The following is a 24953-nucleotide window of genomic DNA, read 5'->3' on the forward strand; positions in this document are numbered from 1 at the left end:
GGTGATATAAGTTAAAAAGCACATTGAAAACTCTTCCCAATATATACCTAACAAGTATTACTTCTTTCTAATTCATATACAGAATGCAAATAACAGATGTGTCTATTCTGCACATCATGTTTATACATTTAAAATATTCTTAGTTCCTCATTGCAACTTTCCACAAGACTATACTGTTATTTTTCAATAAAATACACAATGTAATAAAGAGGCACTAATTCATGTTTCTCTTACTTCCCAAACATTCACCACAAACCTCTTAAACACATATCCTCTAATGGATACAGTTCATCTCATATATATTTTCACGTCACTGTGATACTCTTTGTAATCAAACTCCCATATACATCTTCATTTCTAATGTACATTTGTAAAATAATTATAAAGTTATATACATATTAGTGAATTGAGTTTGTAGATTATATTGTTGTTTTAGCTCTTTCTGGAATAGCTTTGACACTGTTAAGATTTGTAAAAACTAAGCACAAGAATGGTACACCACTCTCGTACAAACCTCTTCAACTTTCCACTCTATCATCATGAGAAAAGCAGCAAATGAAATCATGTCCTTCATTTTAGACTTCTGCATCTCCACTTGTGAGTGGTTAGCATCTGATAACCCTTTCCCTCTCTTTCAAAACGAGGGTCCTGTCAGCGCATTATTGCTATGGTTTTGCGATGGCCGCAGAATAATTGCTAAAAAAAAACAGAATTCAAACCTATATCTAGCTTCATTTTGATGAAATTTAAATACTACACAACAGTTTACTGAGTTGGAAATTAAAACTTACCATTACTTTAAATTGATCATCACTCCTGAACGTTCTGTCTCTTTAACACCTTTCCCCCCGCAATATCTTAGCTCAGTGTACCTAGCAACCCAGTGGAACCAGTTGGTCACAAGTTCACAGCACATTCTAGAAGGAACATGCTGCTTCCAAATAAAATATAGCAGGTGTGCTTTACTTCACAGATTCAAAAGAATATCCATGTCTGTAGTACATTTCTTTTCTTAAACAATAGCCATTAATAAGACATCTTGCTAAGGCTTCCAACACACTACCTAATTTTATTCACTTTCATGCTGACATCATCCAATGAAATATATCTTCTTTTTTTTTAAACGCCTTCATTTTAACTGCTTTTCCTTTGGAAAACTACTTCATTCAGCTCCAGCCTTCTCCTGACTACTATTGCTCCTTCACTTCAAAATGCTAAGAGAATGGATTGTGGGCCACAGCTATATCTATTGGGCTAAAGAGGCTTCAAAAAAGAGAGGTACTGACATGGACTTGGGTTTGCCAAATGTGCAGATTACTTGGTTTGGCTAGAGAGGGTTAAAGTTTCATTAGTTGATGGCTTTGGTTAAATCCATTGTGGTTTCCCAAGCTCCTCACCTCATGATTGTGCACTGTGGTGGCAATGACCAATGCACATTGACTGGGCTAGGGCTGGAAATCCTAATGAAAGAAACCTGTGCTGAACTGATGTCGCTTTTCCCTCACATTGTCTTGGTGTACTCTAATGTATGCCAAAGACAGAAATGGAAGTGGTCAAATCAGTTCTGTCCACAGATTGACAAAGCCAGGAAACATATTAATAAAACTGTTTCTGCACTCCTCAGAGACCATCGTATGGGCTGTATCTATTACAACAATCTGTGTTTTGACATACATGGAATTTATAGAAATGATGGAGTGCACTTTACGGATGAAGGCAACAGGGTGTTTCTAAGAAACCTGAAACTCTGCATCCGATCTTATGTATAGCAGCCATCAACACACAACCAACACAACACCTCTTGTCAGAGCTACCCTAGTACCCGAAATATTCTCAAGTTTTTTCAAAAGTTTTTTTTCTTCAATTTTTGACAATCTTTCCAATGACGTTGCGATCCCTACGAATATGTCGTGAAAACGGAAAACAAAAGCAGACATTCAATGACCACCAACACATCTGTTGGAATAGAAAGCGTTTATGCTCATGCATGCTCCATGTAAGTTAGCATTCTCTCCGTCATTTTATCTTTGGGCGTCATTTTAAGCTGTTCGAAACTGATCTAGTTTAATTCCGAGAAACGCTCCTCTTTGAGTTTTGTTTCTTTACTTCTGGTTTAGTTTCAGTAATGAGCACACTGTTAATGTCAGCATATAGCTTTCTCACCAGATAGAGGCCCTCTCCCCCTTGTCTGGTGGCAGGCTCCAGATGGAATGACCTTGGACCATGTAGCTTTGTATAAAATAGGAGCACTGAACTGTTTTTTTCTGTATTTCACTGTTTTACTGCAGCTGCTTGGAAAATTCCACTGTGGGCGTGTTTTCACCTGATTACGAAATGTACATAATGTATCTCTTTGCTTGTTGATTTCAGTTCCCTCGGCAGCGGTCCTAGCGACTGGGCAGATGGGTCTCCGCTCTGAGTGTATATGAATAAACAGATATTGGTTTGTATTCTCTACTGTCTGTCTGACTCTTCATTTAGTACGGAAGGCTGAGAGGAGGCCATTAGTGACCCGGGTGGCCCTAAACGGGCCCTAACGGGTCACTTCTTTCACATGCAAACATAATAAGTGAAAAATCCATTGTGAACATTGCCCTACACATATTACTATATACATACTTCTTTCAAAGCATGTTAAAACTAATATTTTTCTACTAAGTTGCTTTAAAAACCATCTTTAAGACCTATGTTCCGTTTTCGCGGTTACTCAGGACGTCACTATGACGTCATTAACCACGATGATCACACCTTTTCCATAAAGTGTAAACCATATATATCCTCACATGTTACAGTATTTTATACACTAGGGGTTTCTTACAGTATTATCTAAAGCCATATTTTTCTAGAGAGTTTCTATAAAAACCATCTCTAAATCCTATTTTCTGTTTTTGCAGTGACTCCGGGGATCACAATCACGTTGGTAATCGTGATCCTCGCGGGTATATTGCGAAAACGGAAAACAAAAGCAGACATTTAATGGCCACCAACACATAATATGCAAAAAAATCCATTCTGAACATTGCCCTACACATATTACTAAATACATACTTCTTTCAAAACATGTTTAAACTCATTTTTCTACTACGTTTCTTTAAAAACCATCTTTCAGAGCTATTTTACGTTTTTGTGGTTATGCGGACATTTTGATGACATTGTTAACTGCTACGATCATGCCTTTTCCATAAAGTGAAAACACATATATGCACACATATTACAGCATTTTACACACTAGAGGTGTATTACTGTACACTTCAAACTCATGTTTTTCTAGTGTATCGCTAAAACACCCATCTCTAAAACCTTTTTTTAATTTTCGCAGTGAGGCCGGATATCGTGATGACGTCCGTAACTGTGATCCCCACAGTAACGTTCGAAAGCAGAAAGCAAAAGCAGGAGTTCAATAACTCACTCCATAAATAATCTCAATATCTCTATAACAATGCACATTAATGATTCACTGATATTTTTTTTATATTTCCACCAATATTTGCGGCAACGCTGATAGTTGCGATATCCCTGACGGTACACGGGGGGCACGCTGGCATTCGCAGCATCGTCCCAAATATCTTGTCGGATTTAAAAAATGTATTTTGAACACATAACTCGTGTCACTAACACCCCCATTTCTCAAACATGGGGTCATAGTATCTCCACCCTGACCCTTTATGTGGGCTTTCACACAAATTTTTAGCCCTGGGAACCGTTCCCGATAGATAAAATGGCAGCTGCAACTTTCTGTTCAGGTTGCGCCCAGCCAATCAGAGCATTCCCGTTGGCGCATGCATTCCCGATTCATCACGAAACCACTGCAAAATATCCATGGCCAGAGATAACACTATAATTTTAAACTTAAATTTCACAACAACTACTGAACGCATTTACACCAAATAAGCAAAAGGCACTTCCTTGAACCGACATCTACCTCCCAGCTATATTTGGTGTAAGTCCGTTCAGCCGTTCGGGCTGTAGGTGTGGCTAAATGTTCCTATGGGAATTAACAATGCAAACGCAACCTTATTTCACACCCCAAATTGCGCCAGTTTCTGTACCCCTGAGCACGCAAGTCTCCATGCCTTAAGAGCAGAGACACTGGAATTATGCAGCGGGGAGAACCACATTATGCTGCAAGTTTGACTGAATTATGTGGCTAGAAAAGACAAGTTATCTAGCGTAATGAAGTACATTTTGTAAGAGTAGCACGTCCTTATTTTATGATGTTTACGCTTTAATACTGTCAGGGCAAATGTTTCACCACATTAGTACCAGTTTAATACCCAAATACAGCAATAAGCAACAGAAAGGGAACCAGTCAACCCATTCAAAGGGGCTTCCACTGCTCAGAAAAATGTGTCTCTGGGGTTTTGAGTAACTTTTGATCTGTTTGAGCTTTAAACATTTTTTAATTTCAGATTATGCAGTAGGTAATTGACTTTGTGGAAAATCCATTATAATGGGAAAAACGCAGTGGGCATAACAAAGCATAATCTCATAGGCCCTGCCTAACATGTCTAGTTCTGGGTGAAAATAGGTCTCTCAAAGCGCATCGGATGCAGTGGCATCCAGGTCCAGAGGCTTCAGGGGCCCAATGATCCTCGATTATATGTGTATTTTGCATCTCATACGGCAGAAGGGGCACATTATCCAAGTTTGAAATAGGACCCCTGGCACCCATGCTAGTCACTGAGGTCTCTACAGGGATTATTGCCCATCAGTACCAACCACGAGGGACAGAATGGGAACTAAAGAAGGCATGTCGAACAAATGTGATATACATTAAAACTTGCATTTCTCGCAGCTGTTTTGAGTCTTGAATGAAGGTGAGTGGTTTTGCAGGGTGACACCATTGGAATCGATGGATATGTTATAGAAGGTAGGAAAGGATTTTAAGGCCAAGGTGAGTGATCCCGCTAAAGTGTAGGGGAAGTATCTCACTTATTTAAGAGAGTGAAGACGAGTATAGGGTAAATGACACTTTCCAATCAACGGATAGTTGAGAGGGGCATGGATCTGCATGAAAGGAACTGGATTGAAACCTGCTTTGACATGTTGTCAAAAAACTGTACCCTGTGCAGCTGTTTAGCATTCAGCCTCGGTGTGTGGCCACCGGCAGGAGTATGTGGCACTTGGAAAGCGTATCGTTTGTACCATGCACTGGCCTAATATTTCCAAAATTACTGACCGGATTTACACCAATTTACAAATAGGTCACTTTCTGGGCCAACAGCTACCTGACTGCCAAATCTTGTGTAATTCCATTCACCATATCAGGCTGTAGCTGTGTCTAAAATGAAAACACCTATGGGAAATTGCATGGGGGAAACTGCAGTTTGGGACCCTCCCTTTTCTCAGCCCCTACTTGACAGATCACTCCGAAACTTTCAAGATAGCAGTTGATGTCCATCATCTTAGTTTTGCGAAATTTCCTGAAGATTCGCCAAACAACACCAAAGTATTGGCAAAACAAAAAACACTCTTCCTATGTAAACTAGGTCCTTACTATCACTATCTACTTCCGACCCATATATAGGCCCGCTGTATCCCTTTTGTTTCTTCATTGGAAGCGAGTGAACTTTGATGTATTCTTGCGTGTCCACTGTGTAAGTTGAGGGACCTGCCCTGACGACTCAAGCACACCAGTGGTATTTGGAGGAAGTATTTCGTGTTAGCGGAAGGTGCTTGAGACGATGCGGCCACGGGAGGGCATGTTTTTGGCCCCAACGGGACTGTGATTACACAGAGAGACTTGCAGCATTGTCGCAAATTTCACGAACCCTGCCCGCTACGGAGGCTCCAGAAGGTGTTGGGCAGCTCAGGTGTTGCGGTTTGTGAAAAGAAACTGTTCTTCAATTCAGGCAGCCTTCCTGTCATCCACCCAGATGGATGCTGAATCCTGCAGTCCTTCCGTGTTTCACCAATGGGGAGGAGGTAGTTACCATTAAAGGAGGGACTGCGGCAGGCACCTGAAAAACATGGATGGCATCTGGCGGAGGAAGTTGTTCCGAAACGTGTTATGCCATGCTTAATAAACCTACCTGAAACAGGCCCGCTGTGTCCCTTTCGTTTCTTCATTGGAGGCGAGTGAAATTTGATGTATTCTTGCGTGTCCACTGCGCAAGTTGAAGGACCCGCCCTGACGACTCAAGCACCCCAGTGGTATTAGGAGGAAGTATTTCATGTTAGCGGAAGGTGCTTGAGATGCTGCGGCCACGGGAGGGCATGTTTTTGACCCCAACGGGACTGTGATTACACAGAGAGACTCACAGCATTGTCTCAAGTTTCACGAACCCTGCCCGCTACAGAGGCTGCAGAAGGCGTTGGGCAGCTCAGGTGTTGCGGTTTGGGAAAAGAAACTGTTCTTCAATCCAGGCAGCCTTCCTGTCATCCGCCCAGATGGATGCTGGATCCTGCAGTCCTTCCGTGTTTCACCAATGGGGAGGAGGTAGTTACCATTAAAGGAGGGACTGCGGCAGGCACCTGAAAAACATGGATAGCATCTGACGAAGGAAGTTGTTCCGAAACGCGTTATGCCATGCTTAAGAAACCCACCTGCAAAAGGCCCGCTGTGTCCCTTTCATTACTTCATTGGAGGCGAGTGAACTTTGATGTATTCTTGCGTGTCCACTGCGTAAGTTGAGGGTCCCGCCCTGACGACTCAAGCACGCCAGTGGTATTTGGAGGAAGTATTTTGTGTTAGCGGAAGGTGCTTGAGACGCTGCGGCCACGGGAGGGCATGTGTTCGGCCCCAACAGGACTGTGACTCTGATTGTCGCAAGTTTCATGAACCCTGCCCGCTACAGAGGCTGCAGAAGGCATTGGACAGCTCAGGAGATGCGGTTTCTGAAAATAAACTGTTCTTAAATCCAGTCAGACTTCCTGTCATCCGCCCAGATGGATGATGGATCCTGCAGTCCTTCCGAGTTTCACCAATGGGGAGGAGGTAGTTACCATTAAAGGAGGGACTGCGGCAGGCACCTGAAAAACATGGATGGCATCTGACGAAGGAAGTTGTTCTGAAACGCGTTATGCCATGCTTAATAAACCTACCTGAAACAGGTCCGCTGTGTCCCTTTCGTTTCTTCATTGAAGGCGAGTGAACTTTGATGTATTCTTGCGTGTCCACTGCGCAAGTTGAGGGACCCGCCCTGACGACTCAAGCACACCAGTGGTATTTAGAGGAAGTATTTTGTGTTAGCGGAAGGTGCTGGAGACGCTGCAGCCACGGGAGGGCATGTGTTTGGCCCCAACGGGACTGTGATTAGACAGATAGACTTGCAGCAGTCAGAAGTTTCACAAACCCTGCCCACTACGGAGGCTGCAGAAGGCGTTGGGCAGCTCAGGTGTTGCGGTTTGTGAAAAAAAACTGTTCTTCAATCCAGGCAGCCTTCCTGTCATCCGCCCAGATGGATGCTGGATCCTGCAGTCCTTCCATGTTTCACCAATGGGGAGGAGGTAGTTACCATTAAAGGAGGGACTGCGGCAGGCACCTGAAAAACATGGATGGCATCTGACGAAGGAAGTTGTTCCGAAACACGTTATGCCATGCTTAATAAACCTAACTGAAACAGGCCCGCTGTGTCCCTTTCGTTTCTTCATTGGAGGCGAGTGAACTTTGATGTATTCTTGCGTGTCACCTGCACAAGTTGAGGGACCCGCCCTGACGACTCAAGCACGCCAGTGGTATTTGGAGGAAGTATTTCGTGTTAGCGGAAGGTGCTTGAGACGCTGCGGCCACGGAAGGGCATGTGCTCGGCCCCAACGGGACTGTGATTACACAGAGAGAATTGCAGCATTGTCGCAAATTTCACGAACCCTGCCCGCTACGGAGGCTGCAGAAGGCGTTGGGCAGCTCAGGTGTTGCGGTTTGTGAAAAGAAACTGTTCTTCAATCCAGGCAGCCTTCCTGTCATCCGCCCAGATGGATGCTGGATTCTGCAGTCCTTCCGTGTTTCACCAATGGGGAGGAGGTAGTTACCATTAAAGGAGGGACTGCGGCAGGCACCTGAAAACATGGATGGCATCTGACGATATATATATATATTACCTACTGGCGGTCGCCAGTAGGTAGTTATAGTTAGGACCACGTTTCCATAGGAAAACCTCAACATTCTATTTTGAATAACTTTGGCGCCGGTCGACGAATCCTCGCGAATTTCTCAAAATAGGTGGGGCGCTACGCTCCGCTCCTACCCTGAAAGTCTCGGGGGGATCCGTCAAGCGGGGGCTGAGATAAAAGGGGGGTCCCAAAACGCGTTTTTCCCATGCATTTTTCCATAGGACCTTTAGAACGAGCTACAGCCCGAACGGCTGAACAGAATTACTCAAAATTTGGCAGAGAGGTAGTCCCTAGGTCAAGGAAGTGCCTTTTGTAGGTTTGGTGTAAATCTGTTCAGTAGATTCTGAGAAAATAGCCTTTAAATCAATATATATATCTGAGCCCGCTTACGGTACGCTTACCGTACGCTTACGGTAAGCGTACGGTGGCGTGCGCGAGCGCGATTCTGATTGGCTCTTAGATCTTAGTAAACATTCGAATCGGCCGAAACCAGGAAGCGGCGGACGCCATTTTCTGTGTTTCACTCTGAAAAAAAAAGAGTGAAAACAAGAAAAGGGGGCAATGAGGAGAGTTACAGACCCCCTTACATTTGTGAGGGGGTCAAAGAAGGACTGTAAAGTACAAAACAAACATTTATTGATTTTTAAAAAAAATCACGGGGTACGCGTACGGTAAGCTTACGGTAAGCGTACGGAAGAAACATGGCGTGCGCGAAGGAGATTCTGATTGGCCCATAGATCATAGTAAACATTCGAATCGGCCGAAACCAGGAAGCGGCGGCCGCCATTTTGTGTGTTTCACTCAGAAAAAAAACAGAGAAAACAAGGAAAGGGGGCAATGAGGAGAGTTACAGACCCCCTAACATTTGTAAGGGGGTCAAAGAAGGACAGAAAAGTACAAAAAAAACATTTATTGATTTTAAAAAAAATCACGGGGTACGCGTACCGTAAGCTTACGGTAAGCGTACGGTAAAAAAAAAAAAAATAAATAAATGAAAAGCAGATTTAAGAGTTTAGAAATTAGGGAGCTCTAAAAAGAGCTGTTGTGTTTATGAAGTCATTTTTTTAGTGGTACCTACAAGTAAGTACCGATGCAGAGTCTAAGGTTCAAGAGGAAGACTCTGTTCCCTTCATCATTGAAGTGCACACCATCTCCTCTATAAATGTCTTGCATGTCATAACGCAAGTTGTTGTGGTAAATGGCACCCATACCATAGTCACGGAGGAAAGCAGAAACAGCTTTGTTGACGTGCTTTCTTGCTTTGTCAATCTGCGGACAGAAATGATTGGACCAGTTCCATTTTTGCCTTTGGCATATGTTGGAAAACACAAAGGCAGTTTTAGGGAAAAGTGTAAACAGTTGTGCAAAGGTGTCCTTCATAAGCATTTCCAGACCTACCCCAGTCAAAGTGCCTAGGTCATTGCCACCACAGTGCACTATTATGAGGTCAGGGTGTTGGTTTTGCATGAAGGATTTCACCAATGGCATCAATTGGTGCCACTTTAACCCTCTCTGACCAATCCATTTTATGTCTACATTTGGCAAAGCAAGGTCCCTCACCATACCTGTTTTCTCTGCAAACTTCTCACTCCAGAAGACATAGCTGTGCCCTACAATCCACACTGTGAACATTTTCAAAGGAGAACTGGATGCACTCAGGAGGTGTCTTTCAGTAGAATGGCAATATGAAAAGAAAGACAGTTTGGAAATGGAGGCATACATATTTTTTTCAAAACAAAAAGAACTGATTGGCTGTTTCATACCATTCTAGAATAAAAACTAGGCTGTATGTGTAAATTAATAGAAGCATGTTTTGTATTGGTACAAAAAAATGTGTAACCAAAGAACAGTACTATGGATTTGCTGTAAGGTTTGAAAAGTCAAGCACTCTTGCTCTGTGGAATTGAAACATTGTGTGTCGAACTTCTGACCTAACTCTACACAGCAGTGTTCCATGAGCTGTTGCTATGGTAGCAGGCAGAAGTCAAGTTGGGGGAAGGGTACTAGGCAGAAGTCAAGTTGGGGGAAGGGTACTTTTGGAAAAGGGTTGGTTTTCAACCAATAGAAATGTGTGATTACATTTGAAAAAAAGGGGGAAGCACTGAGATTTGAAACTTACATGTATATGTGTGGAAAAATAGAGGGAAAGTTTGCCATTATCTGGTTCTGCTGAGAGGAGAGAGGTGAACACAACAGAGATCCTGGCTCTGATAATCTGCTGTTTGAGTGTCACATTTCTTTCACAACTAACTAATTTTAAAGGTGAGTTTACAGTTTGAGAGGGGATGTATGTGGTAACTTAAGAAATGAATAATAGAAATGGGAATTGTTTTTGTTGTAGTTACACATGGTGGTTTCATAATGTGTCAGTCTGTAAAAGTGATTTACACTTGCCCCGAAAAAAAAAAGAGCAGTAAGTGTGCTTTCAAATTGGCAAAGAAATTTCGTTTTGGGACTAATGTGAAAACATGACTCTGTGTGCATAGAAGAATTATAGGCAGAGATTTATTGCGTCTTGCTCTGGTGATTTCACAGTTGCATTAGATGGAAAGGGGGAGCGAATTTTTGAGGGAAGAAGCAGAGTCTTAGCACACACCCATGTGCTTGCCATGTATAGTCATGCACAGTATTTAGAAGCGAGTGGGGTTTTCAGGTTTAAGTCTGTAATGCAAATACATTCAGCATCACTAAGGCTGGTTGCCCTTGCTGGAGTGTAGGCAGTCACAGAGAATACACATGGTGGTGGTCTGAAAAAACAGCTTGGACATGTGCATTTAAATAAATCAAAAAAAGTGGTTTTATAATGTGTCAGTCTGTAAAAGTGATTTCCAATTGTAAAAAGTGATTTTCACTTGGCCCGAAAAAAAAAGAGCAGTAAGTGTGCTTTCAAAATGGCAAAGAAATTTCGTTTTGGGACTAATGTGAAAAAATGACTCTGTGTGCATAGAGGAATTATAGGCAGAGATTTATTGCGTCTTGCTCTGGTGATTTCACAGTTGCATTAGATGGAAAGGGGGAGCGAATTTTTGGGGGAAGAAGCAGAGTCTTAGCACACACCCATGTGCTTGCCATGTATAGTCATGCACAGTATTTAGAAGCGAGTGGGGTTTTCAGGTTTAAGTCTGTAATGCAAATACATTCAGCATCACTAAGGCTGGTTGCCCTTGCTGGAGTGTAGGCAGTCACAGAGAATACACATGGTGGTGGTCTGAAAAAACAGCTTGGACATGTGCATTTAAATAAATCAAAAAAAGTGGTTTTATAATGTGTCAGTCTGTAAAAGTGATTTCCAATTGTAAAAAGTGATTTTCACTTGGCCCGAAAAAAAAAGAGCAGTAAGTGTGCTTTCAAAATGGCAAAGAAATTTCGTTTTGGGACTAATGTGAAAAAATGACTCTGTGTGCATAGAGGAATTATAGGCAGAGATTTATTGCGTCTTGCTCTGGTGATTTCACAGTTGCATTAGATGGAAAGGGGGAGCGAATTTTTGGGGGAAGAAGCAGAGTCTTAGCACACACCCATGTGCTTGCCATGTATAGTCATGCACAGTATTTAGAAGCGAGTGGGGTTTTCAGGTTTAAGTCTGTAATGCAAATACATTCAGCATCACTAAGGCTGGTTGCCCTTGCTGGAGTGTAGGCAGTCACCGCGAATACACATGGTGGTGGTCTGAAAAAAACAGCTTGGACAAGTGCAATTAAATAAATTTAAAAAAAAGGTTTCATAATGTGTCAGTCTGTAAAAGTGATTTTCACTTGCCCCGAAAAAAAAAAGAGCAGTAAGTGTGCTTTAAAAATGGCAAAGAAATTTCGTTTTGGGACTAATGTGAAAACATGACTCTGTGTGCATAGAGGAATTATAGGCAGAGATGTATTGCGTCTTGCTCTGGTGATTTCACAGTTGCATTAGATGGAAAGGGGGAGCGAATTTTTGGGGGAAGAAGCAGAGTCTTAGCACACACTCATGTGCTTGCCATGTATAGTCATGCACAGTATTTAGAAGCGAGTGGGGTTTTCAGGTTTAAGTCTGTAATGCAAATACATTCAGCATCACTAAGGCTGGTTGCCCTTGCTGGAGTGTAGGCAGTCACAGAGAATACACATGGTGGTGGTCTGAAAAAACAGCTTGGACATGTGCATTTAAATAAATCAAAAAAAGTGGTTTCATAATGTGTCAGTCTGTAAAAGTGATTTCCAATTGTAAAAAGTGATTTGCACTTGGCCCGAAAAAAAAAGAGCAGTAAGTGTGCTTTCAAAATGGCAAAGAAATTTCGTTTTGGGACTAATGTGAAAACATGACTCTGTGTGCATAGAGGAATTATAGGCAGAGATTTATTGCGTCTTGCTCTGGTGATTTCACAGTTGCATTAGATGGAAAGGGGGGCGAATTTTTGGGGGAAGAAGCAGAGTCTTAGCACACACCCATGTGCTTGCCATGTATAGTCATGCACAGTATTTAGAAGCGAGTGGGGTTTTCAGGTTTAAGTCTGTAATGCAAATACATTCAGCATCACTAAGGCTGGTTGCCCTTGCTGGAGTGTAGGCAGTCACAGAGAATACACATGGTGGTGGTCTGAAAAAACAGCTTGGACATGTGCAATTAAATAAATTAAAAAAAAAGGTTTCATAATGTGTCAGTCTGTAAAAGTGATTTTCACTTGCCCCGAAAAAAAAAAGAGCAGTAAGTGTGCTTTAAAAATGGCAAAGAAATTTCGTTTTGGGACTAATGTGAAAACATGACTCTGTGTGCATAGAGGAATTATAGGCAGAGATTTATTGCGTCTTGCTCTGGTGATTTCACAGTTGCATTAGATGGAAAGGGGGAGCGAATTTTTGGGGGAAGAAGCAGAGTCTTAGCACACACCCATGTGCTTGCCATGTATAGTCATGCACAGTATTTAGAAGCGAGTGGGGTTTTCAGGTTTAAGTCTGTAATGCAAATACATTCAGCATCACTAAGGCTGGTTGCCCTTGCTGGAGTGTAGGCAGTCACAGAGAATACACATGGTGGTGGTCTGAAAAAACAGCTTGGACATGTGCATTTAAATAAATCAAAAAAAGTGGTTTCATAATGTGTCAGTCTGTAAAAGTGATTTCCAATTGTAAAAAGTGATTTTCACTTGGCCCGAAAAAAAAAGAGCAGTAAGTGTGCTTTCAAATTGGCAAAGAAATTTCGTTTTGGGACTAATGTGAAAACATGACTCTGTGTGCATAGAAGAATTATAGGCAGAGATTTATTGCGTCTTGCTCTGGTGATTTCACAGTTGCATTAGATGGAAAGGGGGAGCGAATTTTTGGGGGAAGAAGCAGAGTCTTAGCACACACCCATGTGCTTGCCATGTATAGTCATGCACAGTATTTAGAAGCAAGTGGGGTTTTCAGGTTTAAGTCTGTAATGCAAATACATTCAGCATCACTAAGGCTGGTTGCCCTTGCTGGAGTGTAGGCAGTCACAGAGAATACACATGGTGGTGGTCTGAAAAAACAGCTTGGACATGTGCATTTAAATAAATCAAAAAAAGTGGTTTTATAATGTGTCAGTCTGTAAAAGTGATTTCCAATTGTAAAAAGTGATTTTCACTTGGCCCGAAAAAAAAAGAGCAGTAAGTGTGCTTTCAAAATGGCAAAGAAATTTCGTTTTGGGACTAATGTGAAAACATGACTCTGTGTGCATAGAGGAATTATAGGCAGAGATTTATTGCGTCTTGCTCTGGTGATTTCACAGTTGCATTAGATGGAAAGGGGGGCGAATTTTTGGGGGAAGAAGCAGAGTCTTAGCACACACCCATGTGCTTGCCATGTATAGTCATGCACAGTATTTAGAAGCGAGTGGGGTTTTCAGGTTTAAGTCTGTAATGCAAATACATTCAGCATCACTAAGGCTGGTTGCCCTTGCTGGAGTGTAGGCAGTCACAGAGAATACACATGGTGGTGGTCTGAAAAAACAGCTTGGACATGTGCAATTAAATAAATTAAAAAAAAAGGTTTCATAATGTGTCAGTCTGTAAAAGTGATTTTCACTTGCCCCGAAAAAAAAAAGAGCAGTAAGTGTGCTTTAAAAATGGCAAAGAAATTTCGTTTTGGGACTAATGTGAAAACATGACTCTGTGTGCATAGAGGAATTATAGGCAGAGATTTATTGCGTCTTGCTCTGGTGATTTCACAGTTGCATTAGATGGAAAGGGGGAGCGAATTTTTGGGGGAAGAAGCAGAGTCTTAGCACACACCCATGTGCTTGCCATGTATAGTCATGCACAGTATTTAGAAGCGAGTGGGGTTTTCAGGTTTAAGTCTGTAATGCAAATACATTCAGCATCACTAAGGCTGGTTGCCCTTGCTGGAGTGTAGGCAGTCACAGAGAATACACATGGTGGTGGTCTGAAAAAACAGCTTGGACATGTGCATTTAAATAAATCAAAAAAAGTGGTTTCATAATGTGTCAGTCTGTAAAAGTGATTTCCAATTGTAAAAAGTGATTTTCACTTGGCCCGAAAAAAAAAGAGCAGTAAGTGTGCTTTCAAATTGGCAAAGAAATTTCGTTTTGGGACTAATGTGAAAACATGACTCTGTGTGCATAGAAGAATTATAGGCAGAGATTTATTGCGTCTTGCTCTGGTGATTTCACAGTTGCATTAGATGGAAAGGGGGAGCGAATTTTTGGGGGAAGAAGCAGAGTCTTAGCACACACCCATGTGCTTGCCATGTATAGTCATGCACAGTATTTAGAAGCGAGTGGGGTTTTCAGGTTTAAGTCTGTAATGCAAATACATTCAGCATCACTAAGGCTGGTTGCCCTTGCTGGAGTGTAGGCAGTCACAGAGAATACACATGGTGGTGGTCTGAAAAAACAGCTTGGACATGTGCATTTAAATAAATCAAAAAAAGTGGTTTTATAATGTGTCAGTCTGTAAAAGTGATTTCCAATTGTAAAAAGTGATTTTCACTTGGCCCGAAAAAAAAAGAGCAGTAAGTGTGCTTTCAAAATGGCAAAGAAATTTCGTTTTGGGACTAATGTGAAAACATGACTCTGTGTGCATAGAGGAATTATAGGCAGAGATTTATTGCGTCTTGCTCTGGTGATTTCACAGTTGCATTAGATGGAAAGGGGGAGTGAATTTTAGGGGGAAGAAGCAGAGTCTTAGCACACACCCATGTGCTTGCCGTGTATAGTCATGCACAGTATTTAGAAGCGAGTGGGGTTTTCAGGTTTCAGTCTGTAATGCAAATACATTGAGCTTCACTAAGGCTGGTTGCCCTTGCTGGAGTGTAGCACTCTGGACATGGGCTTTTTAAAAAATCTGAAAAGTGGTTTCATAATGTGACAGTTTGTAAAAGAGATTTTCACTTGCCCAAAAAAAAGAGCAGTTTGTGTGCATTCAAATTGGCAAAGAAATTTTGTTTTGTGACTATTGTGAAAAGAAATGTAGTAATATATTTAAATACAATAAAGGATTTTTTTTTAGTTTTTTTCAGGTATTGCTGAAGAACAGTGAACAAAATTTAAGATGCCTACAAAATCTCGAGTTTAAAAAACGCTAAAAAAAAAACTATATTTGAAGACAACTGGAGGACCAAAGTTAGTAGAAGATGCTCATGTTGGGAAAAAGAAAAAATCTTCTGGTAAGCAGAAAAAACAATTTCTTAAAAAAATATTCAAAACAAAGAAAAATGTACAAAATGTCTGTCCTGGGAAGAATGTAACAAAACGAAGAGAACAGCAAAAAATTGAGAATTTAGTTAATGCAAATATTCCTTCTGCAACTGAAAAGTTTTACATAAACAGAAAAACAGCGTTTAAAGAGATACGTAGAAAAATGTTTCAGAGAAGAGTTATGTCCAATTTGATAAAGGATGTGAAGAAATATAAGCAAAAGGCAAAATATTACAAGAGAAAAAAAGAAATTGAAGCCATTGCAGCAAAAGCATTAGAATTAAAAAGGAAACTATTCATATTAATTTTGAATAGGATGCGTACATTAGATAAAATGGTTAATGTACTGAAATCACAAAGCAAAAGCAAAAGAGTAGTGAACAGAACAAACTTTTGTAAAGTGTTTTTAGGAAAGTGGATGCATAGTTCAAGTAGTGAACCTTTTTTTAATGAAGAGAGCTATTTTCAAAGTAATAGTTTGCTGCATGCAGTTGACACCAGAGGTCGTTCATACGAAGTAAAAAATGGTTGCATAATGGAGAAGGAGATAATGGTTCCAAGAGATGAGGTACAAGTGATGGCAGATGAGGCAATGGGGAGACGTCCTAAAGCCCCAGTGTACACTTGGAATTGTAGTAGTATTTGCACTGTGCGTCAGGAATCTATTGACAGATTTCGAGAGTTTCTAAGAGAATATAGTAAAAAAAGTGTAAAACAGAAGATTAAGGTGCTTCAAAGTCTGGATCCATGCAGAGTGAGAGAGAATACTGGTTTGCAGGGTCATTCTCTGGCTTGTCTATCTAGAAAAGTGTGCAATAGTGTTTTCCATCATTTTAGGATGCTGGCTGTTCATCATACTGAAATGAGAAAGTTTGTGAGACGGTTGTATTTTGCCAAAAGTCCAGCAATAAAGTTAAATGAATTGAATAGGGCTCTGTTCCGAGGAACGGTATCAGATGTAGAGAAGGTTGTTGATGAAATTCAGTTTTGTTACTTTGGTCCTGAACAAAACAGTGCAGAGAAGGACACAGTAAATGAGGAAGAAGTGGAAGAGAATGTAGAACCTTCTGTAAGTAAGACATTTAATGATCACATAACAAAATTTGCAATAGTCTCTAATGAAAGACCAAATGTTACTTGTATTTGTTGCCGCAGAACTCATTATAGAAAACAAACTAGGAATGTTGATCTCTACAGAAAGAGTGAAAATGAAGATAATTATAAGTGGATGGATTTTGCCACATATATATTTCTTGAAAATTGTTTTGAATTGGGTGAAGATCAGCGTATTTGTAAATACTGTTACAACAAGTTAGAGGAAAATAGAATGCCGACCAGAGCTGTACATAATAATTTAGAATTGGATGGTATTCCTGCTGAACTTTCTGAATTAAATACATATGAGTCTATACTCATTCAATGTGTTCATCCGTTCCAGACCATAGTACGTATGGAGCCCAAAACTGGTAAATTACCTCCTTCAGATTTACTGAGAGGTTTAAAAGGTAGAGTGGTGTATTTGCCCTTGGATTTGAAAAAAAATATGGAAACTATTGATGCGGATACTTTGGAAACTGAACCATTAATTATTCTGGTTAATGGTGTACCTACAAAGAATAAGAAGATTTGGCAGGAGCTGGTAGATGTGCGGAAAGTACAAAGAGCAAATTTGTATTTGAAAAAAAATAACAAATGGTATGAATCAATTTATATAGAAGAAGAAGAAGAAGACGAAGATTTTCAAGAAGACACAGAAACACCAACTGGACAAATTGAAAAAGTGGACAAGACAAAGGAAGAAGAAATTTATGAACATTTTAGCATACATCCTCTTCATTCGAAAGAAGTTATGGGAGACAATATTGATCTCTTTCAGATGAAGAAAGCAAAAGGAACTCCCGTCAGTGTATGGGAGGAGAGCTTGGAAGCTCGATGTTTTCCCCAGCTGTTTCCTACGGGAAAAGGAGGACGATACGATGAACGTCCAGAACAGATTCCAGCTTCAGAGTATCGGACTACAAGACTATATGCTGAAGATCCCAGATTTCGACAAAGTATTCCTTATTTGTTCCATCTTTTATTTGAAAGCGACTTGTCTGCACTGTCTTATGCAGTAAATCACATTTTAAAAAGTGGAGTACATTTACAAAATGTGTCTGCTAAGGATTTTATGGAGAAAGTGCAGCACCGAGATGATCATTTGGAAACACAACTGATCAATCTGATGGCTTGTCAGCGTGGGACAAATGAATATTGGTACCAACGCCATGGTGAACTAAAATGCATGTTACGCAATTTAGGAACACCAACATGGTTCCTTACCCTAAGCTGTGCCGAGTACGCTTGGGATGATTTACTGGATTTTCTACGAGAGGCCAATTCAAACATTAAAAACATCGAATACAAGACAGCAGGAGAACTGTGCTCATTGGATCCGGTTAATGTTTGCAGATATTTCAATCATAGATTTGAGGCTATGATGTCCTTCATCTGCAATAAAAAAAATCCACCCCTTGGAGAAGTAGTGGATTTCTTTTGGAGAAAAGAGTACCAGGCAAGAGGTGCTCCTCATATTCATATGCTGTTGTGGATCAAGGATGCCCCAAAGTTTGGAACAGATACTGATGAAGCAGTGTTATCTTACATTGAAGAATATGCAACATGTGGTATACCAAAAAGCACAGAAGAGAACAAGTTAAAGGAGCAAGTTTTACGTTTCCAAAGTCATCGGTGTGGAAAATACTGTCGACGGAAATACAAGAGCAAAGAAAAATACTACACTAAATGTCGATTTGGATTTCCTAGACCTGTTCTTTCAAATGGAAGAGTAAACAGTTTTATGTCAGCTGTGAGACATACTATCACAAGAAAATCACCTAAGAATACCTACAACCTTAAAAGAAAAGAAGAATCAAAAAATATAAATGACTACAACCCAGTCATTTTATCCATGTGGAACGCTAACATGGATATACAGTATGTAGCTGACAATTCCATTGCTGTTGCACGATATGTAACGTCTTACATTACGAAATCAGAAAAAACAGAATTGAAGGAAATGTGGGAAGAGATTTCTCACGAGAAGACTGTCAGTAAGAAGCTGTACAGTTTCAGTTTGAAGATGTTATCGCATCAAGAAATTGGATCCTACGAATGTTCAGATAGGTTATCTTCTGCAAGTCTCTACTCGAAGTCAAGAAGAATAATTTGGGCAAGTTTAGGCCTTGCAGCAATGAGAAATCGGGTACTGAAATCTGTTGGAGAAATTGAATATTTGGCCGAGAATGACCCAGAAAGTACAGATATATTGAAAACAAACATGTTGGACACATATTATACCAAGAGAAGTCATCATCTGGAGAACATGTGTCTCTATGAAGTGTTGCAGAACTACATTTATTCACGGAAAGCTGCAGAAGACATTAATAATGGAAAATATAAAGTTGTTGGTGAAGAAGGATGTTTGGTGAAGCAAACCAAAGGAAGTTTGATAAATCACCGGAAGCTGAGTTGCGACACTACCGACAAGAAAGAATTTTACTACTTGGCTCTTTTACAGTTGTTTAAACCATGGCGTACAGAGGATGAACTACTGGGAGAATTTCAAAGCTATGAGGATTCATTTAATGCTTGCAAAGACAGCATACAATGCAATACATTCACAACTTATCTGCAAATGTTAAATGAAGAAATTGAACAGGAAACTACAATTGCAGCAGAAATAGCTAGAGACAGTTCTCAGGACAGCCAAAGTTCAGGAACACACAGTCAAGATCCCCTAGGACAACCAATCGTTGAAAATGAAGCATCAATAGCCATGAATGAAGTGGAAACAGCTATGAATCAAGCTCAAGAAGAATTTATAGACTTAGAAAATTTGGAAAGACAACTGAATCAAGAGCAGCAACAAATTTATGAAGAGATCAAAAACAAAATTGATCACGGATTTCTACATGTAAAAAAAGAGTGCTCATGCACATCATTTCATCCAATCAGGATGTATGTAAGCGGACAAGCTGGCACTGGAAAAAGTTTCCTAATTAAAGTCATCAGAAGCTACCTAAAGCAAAAAACGGATTCTACTTTGTCTTGTGTGGTTACTGCTCCAACTGGGTTAGCAGCATATAACATAAAAGGAATCACCTTACATCGTTTGCTAATGTTACCAGTGGAGCATGAGAACAAAATACAATTCAACAAGCTAACTGGAGAAGCATCCTTGGAAGTTTCACGAGTATTGAAGAAGATGCAAGTTCTCATTATTGATGAGGTGAGCATGGTATCAAACTTAATGCTTGCCTTTGTGCATTTAAGAATGCAGCAAATTTTGAAGACAGACTATGATGTGTTATTTGGTGGAAAACACGTCATAGTTTTTGGAGATCTTTTGCAACTTACTCCAGTTAAAGGACAACCAGTGTTTAATACTGTGACACATGAAGACACGAAGAAGTCATTGGGAAGCATCGGTAATACAAATATTTGGTCCTTCTTTGAGTACAAGGAACTTACAACTAATATGAGGCAAGCAAACGATGAAGAATATGGAAGTATTCTGAAAGATATCAGGATTGGACTACTCACAGAAGCTGGCAAAAAAGCATTACAGACTCGGCTGCTACATAATTTATTTCCAAAGGAAGAAATAGTTGCAGAGAAGATATACAAGAACATTGCAGAAAACAAAAGTGTCATCTGCTTAATGCCTACTCTACGTGAATGCTCAATATTCAATGAGGAGCTTTTGAAATTGGAAAAGGAAGAGATCAGGAAATTGGAAGCAGTGGACAAAATTGAGGATGGAAGAATTACTGTCACAGTAACAGGCAAACTGAAAAATAAATTGGACTCACTAGAGAAGAACATCTCCAAAACAGCTGGATTAGAAAAAAATCTATATGTTTGCATGAACTGTAGAGTGTTTTTAAGGAGAAATTTGGATGTTGAGAAAGGTTTAGTTAATGGAGCGATGGGAAGAGTTGTGGGTTTTATTAATTATCAGAAAAAAGAAGGAATTGAATGTTTAAAAATAAAATTTGATCCGATAGATGAAGTTAAAGATATTTGTCGTTGTACAGTTCGTTTTATGCTTGTGAAAGACTTATATGTACGTAGGAAGCAGTTTCCGTTTTCTCTAGCATATGCTGTAACTATTCACAAGTCTCAAGGATTGACTGTAGATTGTGCATTTGTGAACATTGGTTCAACTGTGTTCAAAGAAGGTATGGCATATGTTGCTTTGTCACGAGTCAAAACATTATCAGGTTTATTCATGATAGACTTTGAAGAATCAAAAGTTAGTGCTGATACAAATTGTGTAAAGGAGTATAATAGATTAAGAAGAAGCTATGCTCCTCATTTAGGTCAGTATCCTGTGTTGGAGAAACGTGTAGTTTCTCGTAAAAGAAAAAATGAGAATATCTGTAGTGAAGATGTAGAGAAGAGGAAAAAAAAGAGGAGTGATGTAATTGCAAGCAAAAAGAAAAAGGAAAATGAAGAACAGGTTGTAGGATGTCATTTTGAAAATAGCTCTGGTGTCAACTGCTACGCAAATGTAGTGCTGAATGTTGCATTTTATCTGGAAAGTTTGCAAGAGCAGATAATAGTAAATCAGGGAAAAAGATTCTGTTCAGAGCTGAGTCTCCTTTTTCAAAAGTTGAGTAAAGATAAAACTCAAATAGAAAGTGCTACTGACATTAGAAAACTTTTAGATGTATGTTCAGGACGAACACAGTTTTCTCAAAATGAACAGCAAGATGCACATGAATTTTTGATGTATTTTCTTCAGGTAGTGGAAGAAGAAGGAGTTCCCATTGACATTTTTTTTGGTCTCTCTTATAAATGGGAACATAGTTGTGATAATTGTTATAATATATGTGGCTCTATTGTTGATAATGAAAGGTTTATTTATTTGACATTGCCAGAGAGTAAAACAGTCACTTTTGCAAAATTAGTTAAAGATGCTAATCATAGCATGAAATGTGGTGAGTGTAATTCTGACATGTTTTCAACATTAATTTTAAAGGAATACGGACAGTATGTAATTTTAATGATGCAACGATGTAGAGCTGATGGTTCAAAATTGGATACTTTAATAAAGAAGTTTACAGGACAGCAATTATCAATTTCAGGAAAAACTTTTGTAACTGTTGCAATAATTTTCCATGATGGACCTACTGTTACTTCTGGACATTACACGGTTTATCTAAAATGTGAAAAAGGCTGGACACTGTGTAATGATTCCCAATTGATTTTCAAACAACGTTTGCCTTTTGATTTAGCAAATTCCTATCTAATCTTCCTGAAACCTAAATTTTAGAGAGACTTGACAAGATCTGGACAAAATAATTTTACCATTTTACTGGATTACCATTGCAATTTTGTAAACAAAAGATTTTTAAAATTATCATTTGGCCTAATGGAAAGATAACCAATTGTAATGTGGACTTTTTTAATTTTTAATGCAATTTTGAAAAACCAATAATTTAGAGATTATCGGTAACTTCTGCACATTTTAAATTTTGGAATGTTATTGGACTGCCATTGGAAATTTTTTCAAAAATGATTTAAAAAATTACTATTTGGCCATGTGGAAAAGTAACCAATTCTATTGTGGACTAAATAAATTATTCAAAAAATTTTCGTGAACCAAAATGTTACAGAGAATCGGTGAGATCTGGACAAATTAAACTTTAGAATTTTATTGGATTTCCGTTGGAAATTTATTCCCAAAAAAAAATTAAAATTACTATTTGGCCTAAAGGAAATGAAATCAGATGTATTTTGGAGTTATTTGAGATATAATATTGTGATTATAGTTCTGAAACAAACATATCAGACGGTATTTTAAAGAAATAAGTATTGGTATTAGATGATATTTTTTTACAATATTATGCATTTCTATAATGTTAAGTTTAATTAAAAAAAGAATCAGGGCTTTTTTAATACAATCTTTGTGATTGGTATTTTTTTTTGCCCGCTGTAAAATGATGAATGCAATTGCTTTCACAATTTATAGTGAAATGCAATATATTCTGAAAACAGCAAAAATAAGGCAAAAAGATTTTTTGGTAAAAAATGTAAATATGTGTACTGTATTATAAAATGTTTAAAAAATATTAATACTTTTTTCTTTTTTTCCAGATAGATATAGAAAATTTTCGAAAACTACAAACATTTTTAAAACTATTTTTTTAAAAAAGAAATGAATAAATATTTTTTCAGTGAGTATGGTAAGTCAATAATAATAATTGTAGTCTCTCAAGGACAATGTAATGTGATAAATGATTTTTAGTGTTTTTTTTAAAAAATAAAAAAAAAGTACGCGCACCGTACGCGTACGGTAAAAAAAAATAAAAAAAAGTTTTTAAAAACATATGTAAAAAAAAGATGAAAGATAAGGTTGGCTCTTAAAAGAACCGTTGTGTTCATGCAGGGACAGAGGAAAGGAAGCATGGGAAAATTATTCAAAGCGACAAATGTGCTGATCTATTTTGTTGTTCACTAGGGAAACACTGGTCTCCCTATGGCAAATTAGATCTTTACAAAATGTGCAATGAATATCAACCTTCCGAAATCGAGGGTTCATTTCCAGAGGGCCAGCAAAAGGAGATTCTCCCCCCACAGATGAAGGGCTCACCTGACCTGCAGAAGAAGGAGTAAGCCCTGCAGGTGATGGTCCAGGCTGAGCTGCTGTGGATGTACTGGCTCGTCTTTCTGAAGAGTTACCTCCAAAAAGATGACCATGTGTCCTTCTGTGTACATCCTGGAGGTGTCTCTTCATGGTGTGATTCCCAAAGGAATACTTCCTGTTAGGATTACCTCTAGAAAGTACACGCTGACACAGCTTGCAAGTAACTAAGGGTGCATTCACCTTTTGCTGGCCTTCTGGAAAAGTAAAATAATCCCAAACATAAGAAGGCTTTTGTTTCCTCGATCTCTGCCTCAAGACAGTGCTGCTAGTGCTAGCCTCACTCTCAGAAGAGCTCTGCTGTTCTGCCATCGTATCCCAAAGACAAACCAGCTCCTTCTCCCAAGGGATCACAAGCAGAAATGAGGGGAATGGGTGTGGTGTAGGAGAGTTCTAGAACTGAAAGTAGTTTCAACCAATCAAAAGTTGTGTTTCAAGATCACATGACCTACCGTACGCTTACGGTACGCTTACGGTACGCTTACGGCAAAAAGTACGCGTGCGCGTAAAAAAGACACGCGCTTGCGCGCATGCGCATAACAGTCACTCCCCGGCACTTCCGCGTAACGTGCGCGTGTGGCGTAAGCGCGCACGCGTCCCACGCGCAGTACGCGCGGCTACGCAAAGTGCGTAACTATACGCAAGCAGCATAGATAGATTACGGACGTTGCGTAAACCGTACGCTTACCGTGAGCTTACGGTACGCGTACCAAAAAAAAAAAATTAAAAAAAAAAAAAGAACTGGAAATAAATTTTACATGTTTATTTTAAAAAATATATTAAAAAAAAATATTTAAGGATTTTAAAAATTAAAGCATAGTCTTTATAAAAGGTAAGAAAATTAAATAAAAAATATGTTTGAAAAAATTGAAGAAAAAAAAAAAAATTAGCATTTAAAAAACCTTGCAAATTCACTGAAAAAACCATGGGTTTCACACACGTTATAGTTAGGAATTAGCATTTAAAAAACCTTTGAAATTCAGTGAAAAAACCATAGGTTTCACACACGTTATAGTTAGGAATTAGCATTTAAAAAACCTTAGAAATTCAGTGAAAAAACCATAGGTTTCACACATGTTATAGTTAGCTGGACATTTTACTCGTAAAAAACCAATGAAATTGCCCCGTTATAGTTAGTTCAGCTAACTATAACTCGCGCGCCCGCAATGCACTGCTGATGACGTCACATATTACATCACTCATGACATGGTCAGTGACATCACTCATGACATCACTGATGACATCTCAAATGACATCACTGATGACATCACTGATGACATCATCCTTGTGAAAGAGTGGCAGACCTCCTCTTCCCCTAATATAACCTTTGACACACACATTCAAAAATAGAAACTACAATGTTCAAAACAATGGACATACCAATACCAGTTAAAACAACCTTTTCAGTAATTCTAAGATCCACATACACATCCACTCATTCACCAACAGTCCAATTCAGTCACTCATACATGTACTCACTCATCATATGTACTCATACACCTATACATCCTGTTACACAATGCCACTCATCCATAGAGTTACTCACACACATAGTCACTCA

The sequence above is a fragment of the Triturus cristatus genome, chromosome 2_2 (assembly GCF_964204655.1).
Source record: "Triturus cristatus chromosome 2_2, aTriCri1.1, whole genome shotgun sequence".
Taxonomy (NCBI): Eukaryota; Metazoa; Chordata; class Amphibia; order Caudata; family Salamandridae; genus Triturus; species Triturus cristatus.